Source organism: Protopterus annectens, chromosome 10.part0, assembly GCF_019279795.1.
Source record: "Protopterus annectens isolate FY-2018-M chromosome 10.part0, PAN1.0, whole genome shotgun sequence".
NCBI classification, from domain to species: domain Eukaryota; kingdom Metazoa; phylum Chordata; order Ceratodontiformes; family Protopteridae; genus Protopterus; species Protopterus annectens.
In genome coordinates this window covers 1584676209-1584692727 of record NC_056744.1, presented here as the reverse complement: position 1 = coordinate 1584692727, position 16519 = coordinate 1584676209, and the positions used below count along the sequence as shown (strand labels likewise).

Below are 16519 nucleotides of genomic sequence, written 5' to 3'. Positions count from 1 at the left end.
CAATGGTCTGGTTTATGGAGAATTCAGAAACAACTCTGGGAAGGAAGGATGGATTCATCTGAAGTGATACTCTGTCTTTAGGAAAGACAAAATAGGGCCTCTTTATACACAATGCCTGCAACTCCAAGACCCTTCTGGCAGATGTGATGGCTACCAAGAACAAGGCTTTCCAAGACAAAAGCTTTAGGTCACACTTCACAGCAAGCACAAAAGGTTTTTGAGTAAAGAACTGAAGGACTAAAGTGAGGTTCCATGGTTCCACGAGAGGTCCCCATGAGGAAGGCCTTGCAAAGGCATAAAGAGATAAGAGGGATGTCATCTATACCATTGTGGAAATTAGAAATTGCCGCTAAATGTACTCGCATGGTAGAGACAGAGGCTCCATTATCAAAAAACTTAGCCAGGTACTGAAGCACTGCAGTTACTGGAAGCCGAATACAGGTCTAGCATGTTATCCTTGGACCAAATGGAGAACCTTTTCCTTTTATCCTGATATAGTCTTCTGGTGGATGGTTTATGAGAGGCCAGAACAATGTCTCGAACAGGCAAGGGAAGATTAGCTTCCCTGGCGACTAATGGAAGTGGACAAACTAAGCTGTCAGCTTGAGACTTGACAGAATTTGGTGACTCAACCCTTGGGGGTGAGTAATTAGATCTGGTAGAGGAGCCAGAATCCAGGGCAGGTATACTAGGTGAGGCTGAAGGAAGGGGAACCAAACTTGTCGAGGCCAGAATGGGGGCTATGAGGTTCACCCTGCATCTCAACTGAAGAGCTTTCTTTAGAAAATTGTGGAATCAGGGCGATGGGAGGATAAGTGTAAAGAAGTCCCGTGGGCCAATCGTGGATTAGAGCATCTTTCGGTGACACCCCCTCCGGGGATGTAGGATGAAACAGCTGCTGCACTTGTTGTTCGATGGGGAGGTGAAAAGGTTGCAGCAAGGCTGGCCCCAGTGGCTGAAGATTTCTGTCACCACCTCGGGGTTGAGAGACCACTCGTAAGGCACGAGAATGCATCTGCTCAATTTGTCCACAATCACGTTTGGAGCTCACTGGGATGTGCGTTGCAAAAAGAAAGCATTTGGAAACTACTGCCCAGTGCCAAATTCTCATGGCTTCTCGACAAACTATCACCCCCTCCTTTACTAGATTCGTATAACCAACTCCTGCAAACAGGACCTCCTTTGGAGGATGAGGATTTGGTTCCTCCTTGCTTGTTGATATAAGACCACTGACATACTGTTTGACTGAACCACAATTGTCCCGGAAGGGAGAGATGAATGAAAGGCCTGCAACACTAACAGCACAGCTCTCAGTTCTAGAGCACTGATATGCAGGTGGGCCTCCGAGGTGGACCATGTGCCTTGGACTGTCTTCCCCTGGAAATGGCCCCCACCCGATTAGGGAAGTATCAGTGGTCACAATGGCTCTGGGCTGAGGAATTGAAATGGGCAAATTCAAAGTTCTGCGTCTGGCCTCATCCACCAAAGGAGGTCATGTTTGCAGGTGTTGGTTATACTAATCTAGTAATGGAGGGGGTGATAGTTTGGGAACCACTGACAGAGAAGGAGCCATTGCAGGATCTGCAGCTGTAGCTTTGTCAGAGGTGCTATTGGGATTGAAGCTGCCATAGAACCTAGGGCCTGAAGACCTTCCCTTGCTGAAATTTCTGTTTGAGAGAGTATCACACGGAGCTGAAGCCTCAACCTGGGGAGTCTGTGAATTGGGAGTGATACTAGACAGGACTGAGTACTGAACACTGCTCCAATTAACTCTATTTGTTGTGTAGGAGTAAGGTTTGACTTCTCCCAATGTACCATTATTCCCAACAATTTTGCCAGAGAGAGATTATAATGCAGTGTTGTTACCAAAAGATGCTTGGTGGGGGTGGTGAGAAGCCAATCGTCCAGATATGGAAACATTGGGAATCCTTGTAGTCTCAAGTGAGCTGTAATCACTGCCATGCATTTCGTGAACACTCTGGGGGATGTAGAGAGACCGAACAGCAGGGTACACCATTGATAATGACTGACCCCTAGCCGGAAGTGAAGCAGACTCCTGGAGCATTTGTCCATTTTGATGTGGTAATATGCATCCCGGAGATCTATCGAGCACATCCAAGCGTCTTCTCTTAAAAAAGGAAGAATGGACTGAACCGTGACCATCCAGAATTTGGTTTGAGTGAAAGACTCGTTTAAGCTGCTGAGATCCAAAGGGGCTCCAGTCCCGTCTTTTTTTGGCACCAAAAAGAATCTTGAGTAAAATCCGGATCCGGGCTGGTCTGGTGGGACTGGCTGGATACTCTTTTTTTGAGACAGCTTTATAATCTCTGAAGCTGCTTCTTCCCTTTGACTGGGTGGAAAGTCAGGAAGTTTTCTTGGAAAGTTTGGCTGACAAGAAAGGGGAATGGTGTAACCTCTGGTGATGATACTCTGCACCCAACGATCGGTGGTAATGGATTGCCAGGCAGGTTGGTGCAGAGAGAAACAAACCCCGACTGCCTCCAGAGGTAAGCACAATTGGGCTGCTCCTCAGGAGCACTGGTAAGGCTGTGTAGAGAAAGAGTCCCTGCAGTCTTGGTTACGAGGACCCCCCTCTGCCTCTGTAGGAGCATCTTCTGGAATTGTTACCCGCCCGCACCTGGGGGTATCATCACCACGTGCAGCATGGAAAGGACCCTGAGATTTTTTTGTGCCACATTTTTCCCCTCCTCTGATTCCTGGAGAAGGTATGTTGAGGAGTGGAAAAACCATAGGCCTATGGCAGACAGGGTCTTTCTATCTTGCTTGCACCTGGCTAATGTGTCCTTCACTTTGGAGCCAAAAAGGGATGAACTTCGATGGGAGCATTCAGAAAGGAAGACTTGAAGGGGTCTGCAAGGTCACAAATGTGCATCCAGGCATGGCGCCTCATGATAATGTCTGAACCCACTGCTCTAGCCATCCCTTCGGTCACATGTGAAAGCAACCTCATGGATGAGTTGGGTATCTATTCCAGGGTTGCGAGCTGCGAGGTCACTTTGTCCCTGACCTTGTCAGACAACTGACCTGCGAGTGTCCAAGAGAGTTCGGAGATCAAGTCCATCTGGAGCCTCGTAAAATGTGCCAAATAGTTCAAGGACCGTATAGCAGAAGTCCCTAATGCAAAAACACACTTCCCAAGTCTGTCCACCACCCGGGACAGACTGTCAGGCGGATGGACAGTGGGACCTTACTCAGCCAAGTCCTTTTTCGTGGCTGCTACAAGCACCATAACATCGACTGGTAACCCTCTGGACCAGTGGGGGTTCTTCTCAGGAGTGGAAAGAATTTTGTCTGGTCTCTGAGGGATCGCCTCAATGGAATCAGGGTTCTTCCAAGCACGCTGCACAACGAGCTGGACAAGCTCGCCGGTAGGCGGGGTCACCCAAAAGGCAGAAGGCCGGGCACTTAAAGCCTGCAGGAACACGGACTCCTCAAATGAAGGGTTGGAGGGCTTCCAGTCACCTCTCTGCTTAAGTATTTCCGGGATGTCTCCGGAAACATCATCAGGAGGCGACCGAGGGGACCCTTCACCATCGTAATCTATGTCATTCAGTTAAGGGCTCCTTGGGTGAGTCCACGTGCTTCCTCTTGCACGTCCTCTTTCGAGGGGGCTCCTCAGTGGGGGGTCTCTGAGGAGGACTCGGAAGAGCGGGTACCCTGAACAGGGGTGTCCTGTGGCTTTTCTGCCCGGTGTCCCGGGGAGATGGTGACAGTTGTAGCTCTGGGGCAAAAACTGGGGTTCCAACATCAATGGAGTGGTGCCAGAAGCAAGAGCACTCTCCATCACGCGGAAGGCAGGCCTGCCCGAAGAGAGATGGGGGCCCGGAACTGAGAAAGACAACCTCGAAACTGGGGTCACAGCCCGCTCCAACGAGCCTGCCCCCACGGGTGGAGCCTTAAACAGGATCGGTGTGGATGCAGCTATCGGCATCGGGGATGGAGAAAGACAGCTCCGTACCACGGGTTGAAGTGCCCGTCCACCAATCCCCAGATTGAGGAAGGACCGGTTCCATTGGAAACGAAGACCAAAGGGGCAAACTCTGAGCCAGAGTGAGATGCACTGTCAGCACTGAGGTGATGGGTTCCAAGAAGGATGTCAGAGCAGAAGGCTTCGGAACCGGGATAGTCGAAGGAGTGTAAGATGAAGTCCATGGATAATTCAACCCAAGTCCTGCAGGTGGATGGGTCTTAGAAAGTGTGGGTATCCCCCTGGCTGACAGCTGGTCCACAAGAACACAAGAAGCACCACGTCGTGTTCAGACAGGCTCCTGGTGGATCTAGTGAATACTCCAGATGGAGAGTCAGGACATTCAGTGTAGGGGCTATACGCTTGACCCAGAAATGGATCTATGGAAAGGGAGTATCGGGTCCATGGTGCAAGGTCTGCCAGCACCAAGGTCTCAAGTTTCAAGACCAGTAGTAAAAGGATCAAATCCAGTGAAGTGGGTACAAGGCTAGGTGTCAAAGTGGCACTCGGAGCCGAAACAGTCGGTTCCAAAATGGTAACTAACAAAATAGTCGAAGGTGTGTCCTGAGCTGAAGTGGCCGCAGGTGCAGAAGTTGAAACAGGAGTAGTAAGGTCTATAACTGGTGCCAGAGGCAGGACCAGTGCCAAAACTGGCGCCGGTATCGAAAGTTGCGAGATGTCGAGGAAGACAGAGCCGTAGAGGCAGATTTATGCTCCGAAGACAACTCTGGGACTTTAGATTTCACAGGCTTGCCCTGATCACCTGATGGTGAGGCGGGAATGGAGTGTGACTTTTTTTTGTCTTTAGTAGGAGGGGTTGAGACCTCCATCGCAGAAATTGCCTCTGAAAAGGGAGACTTGACTAATCCCTTCAGAATCAATTTATTTTTGCGTTTATTAAGAGTGCATTGACAAACTCTGACAAATGTCACACAAAGGCTGCACAGAAAGGTGTACACAGTCATTGTGAGAATCAGTATTATGTAACTTGCCATTACATGAAGCACAATGCTTATAACCTGAAGTACCCTTTTTTATCTGACATCTTTAGAAAAGACACTACAGGCCAACAGTATAATTATTTAGTCAAACACTGTTCAAAAAAAGTCACAATTATCAATACAGTGATATGTAGAGAAGAAACACCTTACTAAAAAGTAAAGCCAATAGTTTAAACAGAAAAAAACAATACCAGCAATGGTATTGAAGGAATACCACAACAGTAAGGGAGGAAAGGCTGTACCAGCAATTGTACTTAAAAGTTTACCAACAGTAATAACGGGTAGAGCAGGGAAGAAAAAATTAAGAGCAGACAGAAGAAAACACTCCAGAAATACTATTCATTCAATAAAATATGAAGATACAGAGAATATTTCAAACAAACATCAAAGTTGCACTTAGCAGAGAGCTCGGCTGAAACGTGGCTTTACAGCTATGCGGCAAACGAGATCTGAGGTAACAGAGAGAAGGGCATTCTGGGTAGAGACTTAGCTCGAGAGTTTTTGTGGCTGTCGCAAGCTTGGTAAAGAGGCTGACTTGGTTCTGAGGGCTCAGAACCGAACCCATCCGTGATGAATGAAAGAAGATTAACAGCATCAGATCAGGTTTTATAATTAACACACTTACATATGACAACATAAAAGTGATAATTTTAGATATAGTTAAAATTCAAAATGAGAAATTATCTTTAATTAGTTTAAATATAGAAAAAGTATTTGACTGAAGATTGGAAATATTTAAAACATTGCTAGGTTTTAGTTTCCCAGAAAACTTTGAACTAAAATGAAATCTTTATTCAGAATCTAAAGCTTTTATTAAAATTGATATGTTGTATCAAAGTTTTTAGTATTAGGAAGAGAAGAAGACAGGGATGTCCTTTATTTCCCTTTTGTTTATCTCAGTCAAGAGCCTGCAGTAATAGGTCAAATATGAAAGCAGATGTTTTCAGTATAAAGACCAACAAACCAAACTGCAACTTTTTGCAGATCATACTCCCGTCTTTATGAGCTATAAATACATCATTTGAACAACTGAATAAAAACATTAGTATTGTCAAAAGCCTTTCTTAATGAATTTTAATGATAAACTAGAAACTATTCTAACTGACCATCAAATAGTTTCATAGTTTAGTACTAGGCTATCTGCCCTGGGGCATTTATAAGCCTAGCCATAGTGATGTGACTTTCGCCACCCCATGTAATGGTACACAAGTGTACAGAATAAATTTAGAATACTGCGCCTCTGTCTAGTAGTGACACAGTGAAGACCTCCTTACATAATAGAATTAGTTTACTGTGCCTCTGTCTAGTAGTGACACAGAGATGACCCCCGGGCTCCCATCCACTCGTCAAGATTTCTCTTGAAGAGAGTCAGTGAGGGGCTCTGGCCTAACATGAACTGGGATTCTGTTCCAGAGTATGGGAAGCCTCTGAGTTATGAATATGTCCCTCCAGCATGTCCTATTCATATTTGTGCTGAGGTTTAAATCTTTAGCTCTCGTGGTTCTGATGGATTTGGATTTTTTGAGGTGGAGCATGTCCATCAATTCCTGATTGGACATGGCCTTGTACATCAGGCACAGATCACCTCTGAGCAGGCGGTATGCTACTGAATAGAGCTGGAGTTTCTTTAGTCTGGCAGCATATGACATATGTTGGAGACCCTTGATCCTCTTGGCGAGGTACTTTTGGGGTCTCTCCAGCTGTTGCAAGTGCCGGGTGAGGTACATACCAAATGGGGCATTGTACTCAATCATGGGCCTGATAAGGGAGGAGTATAGGGGTACAATGACCTCCTTTGATCTGGATGTGAATCCCTTCATGATAAGGTGGGCAAGGTAGAAAGTCTTTCTAACCACTTTGGCAACGTGGGTGTAAAATGAGAGGTCACTATTGACTTGGGTCCCCAGGTCTCTGATTACTTTTTCCGTACTCAGTGGGTTACTGTCTATGTGATAATTTGTGGGTACTTTGTTTTTCCCAAAGGGGATGACTATACATTTTTTGGCATTTAGTTTAAGGCCATGTTAAATACTAAATTAAGAATAAATATAATTATAAAGGGGATAATCAGGAAGTTAAATATTTAGGAATCATAATTCATCCTGACAAAAAAATATGAACATTAATTTTCAAAATCTTATTTCCTATATTAACACATCAAGTAAGAAATGGATTTTTTTTTTTACATTTGAAGCAAGATTGGTTCTAATAAAAAATGACTGCAAAATATAAAGAAAAGTACAGTTGTGTAAAATCTTACCATAACGCTAGATGTCCTTGTCTGCACTGTTACAGTATTCATAACATTAGGGATCCCCTGCCAAGGTTGGCCCAACTTCCAGCCAGTATAAAAAAGGTTGCTTTAAGGTAAACTGTACAAATGTATGCTCCTTGTGTAGTGTAGGACATAAGGGTGACGTCCGGATGCAACATCCTCAGAACTGAGAGCCCCAGTAGGAATGCCAATCCAAGGAAAAGAAAAAGGTAACCAGTACATCCAGAAGGCAAATGGAACAGGGGAGGAGGAAGGGAGTGAATACTGCAACAGTGAAGAGAAAGTCATCTACTGTTACGGTAAGATTTTATACAACTGTACTATGTCCTTCCATTTCACTGTTGCAATATTCATAAGATTAAGGAAAGTGCCAGAGCTCAGGAAGAAACTTAGGAGGAGGAAGGACCAGCAGAGCTCTCTAAGAAGCCATTTAGGATGGCCCCAGCAAAATCAGCTGTAGCTCTGGAGATTTCATCCAATGTGTAGTGCTTGGCAAATGTATGCCCACAAGTCCAGGTAGCTGCCTCAAGAATACAGTTAGTCTCCAAGCCCTTGAAAAAAAGCACCAGAAGAAGGTACAGCCCTACTAGAATACCATAAAAGGACTAACAAAAAGAAATGTTTTGAGATTCAAGAAGAAACAGTTTGCTTGGATACAGCTAATCCTAAGGACCTAGGATGAAAAGAAACACAGCTGATCAAATTGCCTAATAGTCTTCTTCTTAGCCAAATAAAATCTTCGCTGTCTATGTACATCCAACGTGAGCAACACCTTCTCATTGGCAGACTGCGGGGAAGTGAAAAAGTGGGGCAAAATGAATAGACTGATTACTAAATAACTCATTCATCACCTTGTTCATAAAATAAGGATTAGTATGCAAGGACACCCTATCCTTTTGAAATACCAAAAAAAGGAGGACAAGCCATAAGGGCCTGAAGCTCAGACACCTATCTGGCAGAAGTAGGGATTAGCAAAATTACAGTCTTCCAAGAGCATTTTTGCAAGGAAGCTGAAGCTGCAGACTTAAAAGGAGACCAAGACAATTTTTCCAAAACAAAATTAAGATCCCTGGGAGGAGGAACAGGCTTCCTGGCAAGCCTAATATGAAGGATACCTTTTAGGAATTGTTTAGCCTCTAATCTAGAAGCTAAAAAAGGAGATAAAGGCAAACATGCACACATAGCTGATAATTGGGCCTTAACAGAAGAATATGCCAACCCAACATTTGAGCAATACACACACACAGCAACATCCCCAGAAGGTGGAGCCAGGTTATAAGAAAGGCACCAAACATAAAAACACTTCCATTTGAATAAGTAAGATTTCCTAGTATTGGGTTTCCTGGCCTCCTGCAGGACCCTAAGCACATCCTAAGAAAAAAGGTGTCTATGCAGAATCAAAATCCTATCACCCACAGTGTCACTTGAGTGGACAGGTGGGGATGGGTGAGAGTCCCTTGTCCTGTGTGAGAAAGCCACTCTGTAAGATAACTTGTGATGACAGCCCTCGGCTAAATGCAAAAGAGGGAACCAATGCTGTCAAGGCCAAAGGGGAGTCAACAAGATTCTGGATGCATCCGGTTGAATTTTGAACAGGACTTTTGGAATAAGGGGAAAGGGAGGGAAAGCATAAAGAAACACCCCCTTCCAAGAAAAAAAGATAGGGTATCTGCCTTCCAAACTAGAGGACCTGGGACTCTGCCACAAAATACAGGAAGTTGTCTGTTTGGAGGGGAGGCAAATAGATCTATTTAAGGAGTACTCCACTGGTGGACAATGTCCAGAAATGCATCCCTGTGAAGCATCCATTCGTGGGACTGAGTTAAGGACCTGCTCAGAATGTCTACTACAATATTTTGACCCAAGGGAATGTAAACTGCCTGAAGAGTCAATTGATACTGGACAGCAAAATCCCATACCAGTAGTGGCAACTGGAAAAGAAGATAAGATCTTACCCCCCCAATCGTTTACATACCACATCTCTATGGTATTGTCTGCAAACACCTTGAGATGTCCTGAGGAGAAAAGAGAATGAAAAGCCTGAACTGCCAGCAGAAGAGCTCTCATCTCTTTGACATTGATATCTTCTTTTGTGGAAGAGGTGACCACACCCGCTGCACCTTTAGGGAACCAAAAGCTGCCCGTCATCCCATCTCTGAAGTGTCTGTGAACAGATCCCGAGAGGGAAGGGAGGGAAGGGTGGTATGGAAAAGTAAGCCCTGGGTTTAGAGACAATTGCTAACTCCAGCAGTGTGAAGTTCCTTCTTGAGACAAGGTAGAAGAGGAACCAAAAATTGTAGAACATGCGCATGTTGAAGCCAAACTGACTTCAGAAACCACTGAAACGTTCTCATGAGGAGTTTGGCCACAGACAGCATAGGGATGCTGGATGCCATGAATCTCAGAGCTCTCAGAAGCCCCTTGGCTGTAAAACAGGCCAGAGTTACAGGAATTTGAAAGAAGGAAATGAGCATCAAGGCCTTGGGAGGAGGCAGGGATGCCAGCAGAAGCACAGTCTGAATCTTATATCCCAGAAAAACAAAAGACTTTTTGAAGTTTATTGTGAACCCCAGGCTTTGCAGAAGGGAAATGGCAAAATAAAAATTTTGCAACAGGATCTCTGGAGAAGAAGCCTGAAACAAGAGGTTGCCAAGAAAGGAAATACTTGGATCCCCTGAATCCTGCAAAAAGTAATCACAGAAGTGAGGCATTTGGTGAATACCCCTGCAGCAGTACAAAAGCCAAAGGTCAAAGCTAAGAACTAAAAATGCCAGGAAGCAACAGAGAAATATAAAAACTTCCTGAAAAGGGGATGGATCAGGATAATAAGATAAAGCATCCTTGAGATCCAGAGACATCATATAAGCCTGAAGAAGCAAAACAGAGAACAAAGTCTAAAGTGACAACATTCGAAAGGAAGGCACCTTCAGAAAACTGTTTAGATGAGAGAGGTCTAGAATTGGTCTCCAAGTAACCTCTTTTATGGGTACCAGAAACATCCCAGAGTAAAACACACTCCCTCTTTGGGACACAGGCACCTCTTGAACAGTATCCCTGAGTAAACAGGTCCAGAAGCACCTCTGGAAAGTAGAGTTGTTCCTGAGGGCGCTGAGGAATACCCATAAAAAAGGAGAAAAGGATTTCCAAACCATGAAATATCCCTGGCGAATAATGGACAGGACCCAGGAATCCAGAGTAATCTGTAGACAAACAGGGGGAGAGAGAGAGAGAGAGAGAGGCAAAGAGGAAAGTGGCTGGGAAGATAGTCAGACAGTACCTGGTTTATTTGGAAAAGGAGACTTCTGAGGCACTGGACTCTGAGTAGCCTTAGCAGGAGGAGCCCGCTTGCCATCCTTTTTGCCCTTAAGAGGAGGAGGAGGACTGCCTGCAAACAAAGGCTGGCATACCTGGGTATTGTCTCTGAAGTTTATGTACAGGAGAAACAAACATGTTTAAGCTCCTGTAAAGCACTGCTGTTATCCTGAAGGGACTTAAACATAGCAGCAGCATCTTCACCAAACAAGTGTTTACTACCCAGAGGGGCATCCATCATCTTAGCCTTAATATAATCAAAGATTGAAGTCGAAGCCAAGAATACCTCATCACTGACCCAAAAGCAGCAGCCCTACAGAAAGCATCTGCTACACCACAGTGACACCCGATGGAATGACAGGCCACCTGGGAGGAAATCTCTAACAATGAAAGAGCATAAGTTTCACCCTCAGAGTCTGGAAGCTCAGAAATAACCTGACAAGCCTGGGACAACAGAACCAACAAGTGCCTGGATATATGGTCTGATAATAAACAGCCCTAAAAGCCAAGGTAACAGAGGTGTAAATCTTCTTGGCTAGCCTTTCCATGGTCCTGCTATCTTTACCAGAGGGTAGTAACTTGGGAGAAGGAAGCAAATGGGAGGATTTGAAAGAGGCTACAGAGACCACCATGGAGTCAGCAGAAGGACACTTGTACAAAAATTTACAGTCCTCGGGCACCCTATAGAATCTATAAGGTTTCTTGGCAAAGTACAGCTTTGTACCAATCATAAATGTAGATGTTCAAGTGTATTCACTGCTGCAGTCATTACACTTGGGTTATCCTGCCGTCAGGCGGTCCTGCAGTCGGCCAGAGTTCCAAAGTCTTGGTCCAGTGTCGGTTGCTGTCGCTTCATCCCTGACGTCAGTGCGCCAGGGGTATATAAGATGCAGCAGACGCCATTTTCTTCAGTTTTTCTTGCCCCAGATGTCAGGTGCCCTCAAACAGGTAGGCAATACATACTGCTAATAAAACATACATAAAAAGCAAAACCAAAACCTTCAGTTACCAGCAAATACACCACACAGGTAGTATAGGGTAGAAAGGCATAGATAAGTCCCAGCTAAGAAAGAGGGGATGGAGGGAGGGTAACCTGGACTGCAGCAGTGAATACACTCGAACATCTACATTTATGGTAGGTACAAAACTGTACTATGTTCATCGTGCTTCACTGCTGCAGTCATTACACTTGGGTTGAATCCCAAAGCTGAGGTTGGGTGGCTGATTCTAGAGGATTTGGGGTGGCTATGAGGCCCTGCAGCACTGCAGTGGCAAAGCCAGCTCTGGATTTAGAATAAAGAGGCAAGTGATAATGTTTGGTAAAGGTGTGCACTGAACTCCAAGTTGCAGCTTCCAAGATATCTTTGGTAGGTACTCCTCTAAGGTAGGCAGTTGAAGTGGCTGTTGCCCTGGTGGAATGTGGCCTAATGTTGCTAGGCACAGTTTTCCCATGCTGTGTGTTGCAGAAAGGATACAGTGTCCTATCCACTTTGAAATGGTCTGCTTTGAAACAGCCTTTCTCTGTGATCCTGCAGCATATGCTACAAACAATTGCTCAGTTTTCCTGAAAGCTTTTGTTTTGTCCAAGTAGAAACATAACTGCCTGTGTATGTCCAATGAATGCAGAAGGCTCTCCCCTTTATTCTGGGGATTTGGATAAAAAGTTGGCAAGTGAATAGTTTGGTTAAGAGCCACACTGGATACCACCTTTGGCATAAATGAAGGGTTTGTTCTTAAAGAAACCCTGTCTTGGTGAAAAATGATGAAAGGCTCCACTGCTGTTAGTGCTGAGGTTATTGCCAGAAGCAGAGCAGTTTTCCATGACACATTTTAATTCTGCTGAATTGGCTGGCTCAAAAGGAGGTAAAGTTAGTTTTTCCAAGACAAAATTGAGGTCCCAAGTTGGTGTTGGTGCTCTCCGGGGTGGTCTTATGTTTTTAACCCCTCTGAGGTACTGTTTTAGCAATGGATGAGAGAAAATAGGAGGATCTGTGCTGTAATGAGCCGAGATGGTAGAGGCATGGATCTTAATGGATGAAAAGGATAGGCCTTTGTCCAGCATCTCAGTTAAGTATTGTAATATCTGAGGAATATTTCGAACAAGAGAGTCAAAGCTTTGAGCCTGGTTCCAGGCACAGAATCTCTTCCACTTTTCTGAATAGGATTTCCTGGTGCTAGGCCTCCTGGCCTCCAAAATTACATCCATAACAGCTTTAGAGAGAGGTGTTGTCTGCTTGACTAAGGAATCTGCCATGCAGCCAGGTTTAAGGTTTTGAGCTGTGCAGGATCTGATTGTTTTGTTGAGTCAGCAGATGAGGAGTTTGAGGTAAAATCCATGGTGGGCCTTGAGCTAAGTTCTTTAAGATTAGGTACCAGTGCTGGCGTGGCCAGTATGGGGCAATCAGGATCATTTGTGGCTTTTCTCGTCTGGCTTTTAGGAGTACCTTTGAAAGGAGAGGCAGTGGTGGGAAGGCATAAACTTTTAGGCTTTTCCAGCTGAACGAGAACGCATCCACTTTCCATGCTTGTGTGTGGTAAGTCCTTGTGCAGAATTTCTGTAGTTGGCAATTCATTGGGGAGGCAAAAAGATTCATGTCTGGGCACCCCCATTTTTGCATTATCATGCTGAATACTTGTGGATTTAATTTCCACTCATGAGGATGATGTTTGTGCTTAAGTCATCTGCCAGAGTATTTTTCTTTCCTGGCAGGAACTATACTTACAGATGAACTTGATAGGTTAGAGCTGTGTTCCACAAGGTCATGGCTCGTCTGCATAGGGGATAAGAATGAGTGCCCTCTTGCTTGTTTATGTACCACATAACTGTGGTGTTGTCTGTCTTTAGTAATAGTTGTCCTGGATGCAGAAGGTCCTTGAAAGCTGTTAGAGCATTTTGTACAGCTAGCATCTGTTTTTGACTGATGTGGAGATGCATTTGGTCTGCGGTCCACTTGCCCTGAATACATTTTCCTGCCATGTGTGCTCCCCAGGCATAATCCGAAGCATCTGTTGTTAGTATCTGCCCAGCTGTGGGTAGAGTGAAAGGCTGTCCCTTGTTGTGGCGACATGCCTGTGCCCACCATTGAAACGCTTGCTGTAGGCAGTGAATAAGTGGTATTACTGTTTCCAAACTGTGACAGTGTTGAGTCCAAACACTTTTTAGGTACCATTGTAATTTCCTCATATGCAGTCTGGCATATGGTATTAGTAGTATGCAGGATGCCATGAACCCCAAGGCCTGCAGAGTTTTTCTTGCAGGGAGTTGGGGTTTTGTTGCCATCAATTGAAAGTACTGAGTCAGTTGTCCTTGTTTGTCTGGCGTGTGATAAGCCATATGGGCTGTTGCATTTAAGCTGGCACCCAGGAATATTATCTCTTGTGAGGGCACTAGTTTTGATTTCTTTTCATTTACTGTGTACCCTAGGCAAATTAGCAATCTTTTTACAAATGCCAGATGCTTTAGAAGAATGTCCTTGCTCTCTGCTTGAATAAGGCAGTCGTCCAAGTAGGGATATATCTGAATTCCTTTTTGTCTGCAAAATGCAATTACTGGTGCCAGGCATTTTGTGAAGACCCCGGGCGCAGTAGATAAGCCAAAGGGCAGTGCAGAGAATTGGTAATGCATTGAGCCAGCTATGAATCGGAGGTATCTTCTGTAATTTTGCCTGATAGGGACATGCAGGTATGCTTCTGAGGTCCAAGGTAACAAGCCAAGCCTTCTTGCCCAGCATGGGAAGAAGCTGCTGTAGTGTCAACATTTTCAATTTCAGAACATCCAGGTAAGTATTTAGAGTAGAAAGGTCCAGTATAGGTCTCCAGGCTTTGTCCTTTCTGGGGACCAGGAAAAGTCTTGAGTAAAATCCTTGTCCTTGTTCCCGTTGTGGCACTTTTTGAATAGCTCTCATGTCCATGAGGGCTGTAATTTGTTTTTGTGCCTCTGCCCATTGATTTTGTGGCAGGTCTGGCATTCCTTTTGGCCTTGGTAGAGTGTGAAAGTGGAACCTGTAACCTTGAGAATATTCAGAACCCATTTGTCTTGGGTGATTATATACCAATTTTGTGAAAAAAAGTGCTAGTTTTCCCCCTAAGGGAGCTGCCAAAAGGTAAGTGCTTGGCATTTGAAGGGGGAAGTCATTGGGACTGTTTCCTATAAGGTTGTGACTTGTCTTCCCCTCCTTTTGGGGTTGAAGCACCCCACTGTCGTGGTCTGTAAGAGCCTTGGGGCTGAGATCTGCCTCTTGGGTGTCTGTATCTGCCTCTTTGTGGTCTGTCTGACACTGGAAAGGACCAATTTTTTGAAGGCCAATTTCTGCTAAATCGAGGTGGCTGTACCTGTAAGAAATCCTTCACTGTTTGCATAGATTTTGCCTTTTGCTTATCCTACATTTTCTTTAATACCTCTTCTGCCTTAACACCAAATAAAACATCCTGCTGTAAAGGAGCATCCAATAATTTTGCCTTAACATGATCAGGTAAACCTTGTTCTTTTAACCAAGCATGCCTTCGAATCACAGATCCTGTAACTGCTGCTCTACAAGAAGCCTCTAATGAATCAAAACCACATCACAGAGTATGTTTTCCCACTTGTTCAGCTGCATGCAATAAATCCTGCATTTCCTTATAGTCAGGATGTTCTGAGCTTGTAAGCATTTTCTGTTTTAGCAGAGACATTAAATATTGTTGGTACTTAAGTATGTGAAACTGGCAATTTAAAGCCCTTACTGCTAAAGTTGCACAAGTGTAAACTTTCTTCTCCCATCTGTCTAATGCTCTAGAATCCCTGTCAGAGGGAACTGGATTTTTAGCCGTGGAAGCCTTTACCCCTTTGGGACCCTGGGAAATAGTTTCTGGATCAGCAACTGGGTTTTTATAAAGAAATTTGTGAGAGTCAGGGACTCTGTAGTACCTGTCTGGCTTGACTGGAGCACGGGGCAAAGAATCAGGATTTAAACTGGATTCAGAGAACACATCATCCACAATATCTAACACTGGCGGAATAGCAAGGGGCCTGTGCTGAGGCAATAAAAGAAAGTCTCTGAGCCTTTTCTTGGATTCTGAATAATCCTGGCCCTCCCAATGGAAATGCTATCTCATGGTATGTAAAGTTTCCCCAAAAGAGTAATCCTCAGGAGGAGAGGCTGAAGGGATTGATTCTTCAGCATCAGAGTCCTCATAGGGGGGTAAAGAGTATCCTTGGTCTGAAGAGAAATCAGAAGAAATGGAAACCTGGTCAGAGGAATCTTAGTCTGTATCCTGCCTAGGCATTTTATCAGGAGGGGGGATGGGAACCCCTGATCAGAGTAATTAGGTCTTCGGCCATTTTGAGCATCTGTTTTTTAGGCATGGAGGCCTGTCCAGGTGAATGCTGTACTTGCTTCTGTCTTTAATGGAGTTTTAGACTTGGTTGTTGTTTTGATGGTAAGCTGTGAAGGTCTGAAAACACCCTCAGAAGCCGATGCCTGCTCAGCGGCTCCGGACCCATCTGAGGGGTTAGTTTCCGTAGGCCCAATACCTTGAGTTTCCAGAGGCCTAGACATCTCCACGTGGGAGTCAGAGGCGGCCTGTGGCTCTGAGGTAGGGGGTGTCAGGGGCTGCGAAAGCACCTCACTGAGAATCGGCATTGGCCTAGAATTGGCTTCATTATCGGTTTTGGACCTCGGATGCCTGTCCTTATCCTTGTCTTTGCGTTTTTTGTGTATTCCAGTTGTCGGTTGTTCCGATGGCATAGTATAATTGAACCTTCGGCCAAAGTAATGGCGAGCAAAGTCAAACCGACGTTTAATAGTGCACTTGTTAAATCTAGCACAAAACCGACAACTAGTGACGTCGTGGTCTGGGCCTAGGCATGGAATACAGTAAGAATGAAAATCTTTATGAGGTATTTGCTTCCCACAAAAAATACAATTATTAACTTTTACTGACATCGGTCTGAGGCAAGAAAAA

The 16519-nt window shown here is 44.8% G+C and overlaps 1 protein-coding gene across 1 annotated transcript in view; it reads right to left on the bottom strand.

The window, feature by feature from the left end:
- The window catches only part of STX4 (syntaxin 4), a 1371134-nt gene that overhangs the window by 392054 nt on the left and 962561 nt on the right, over positions 1–16519 (bottom strand). The window lies entirely within an intron of this gene.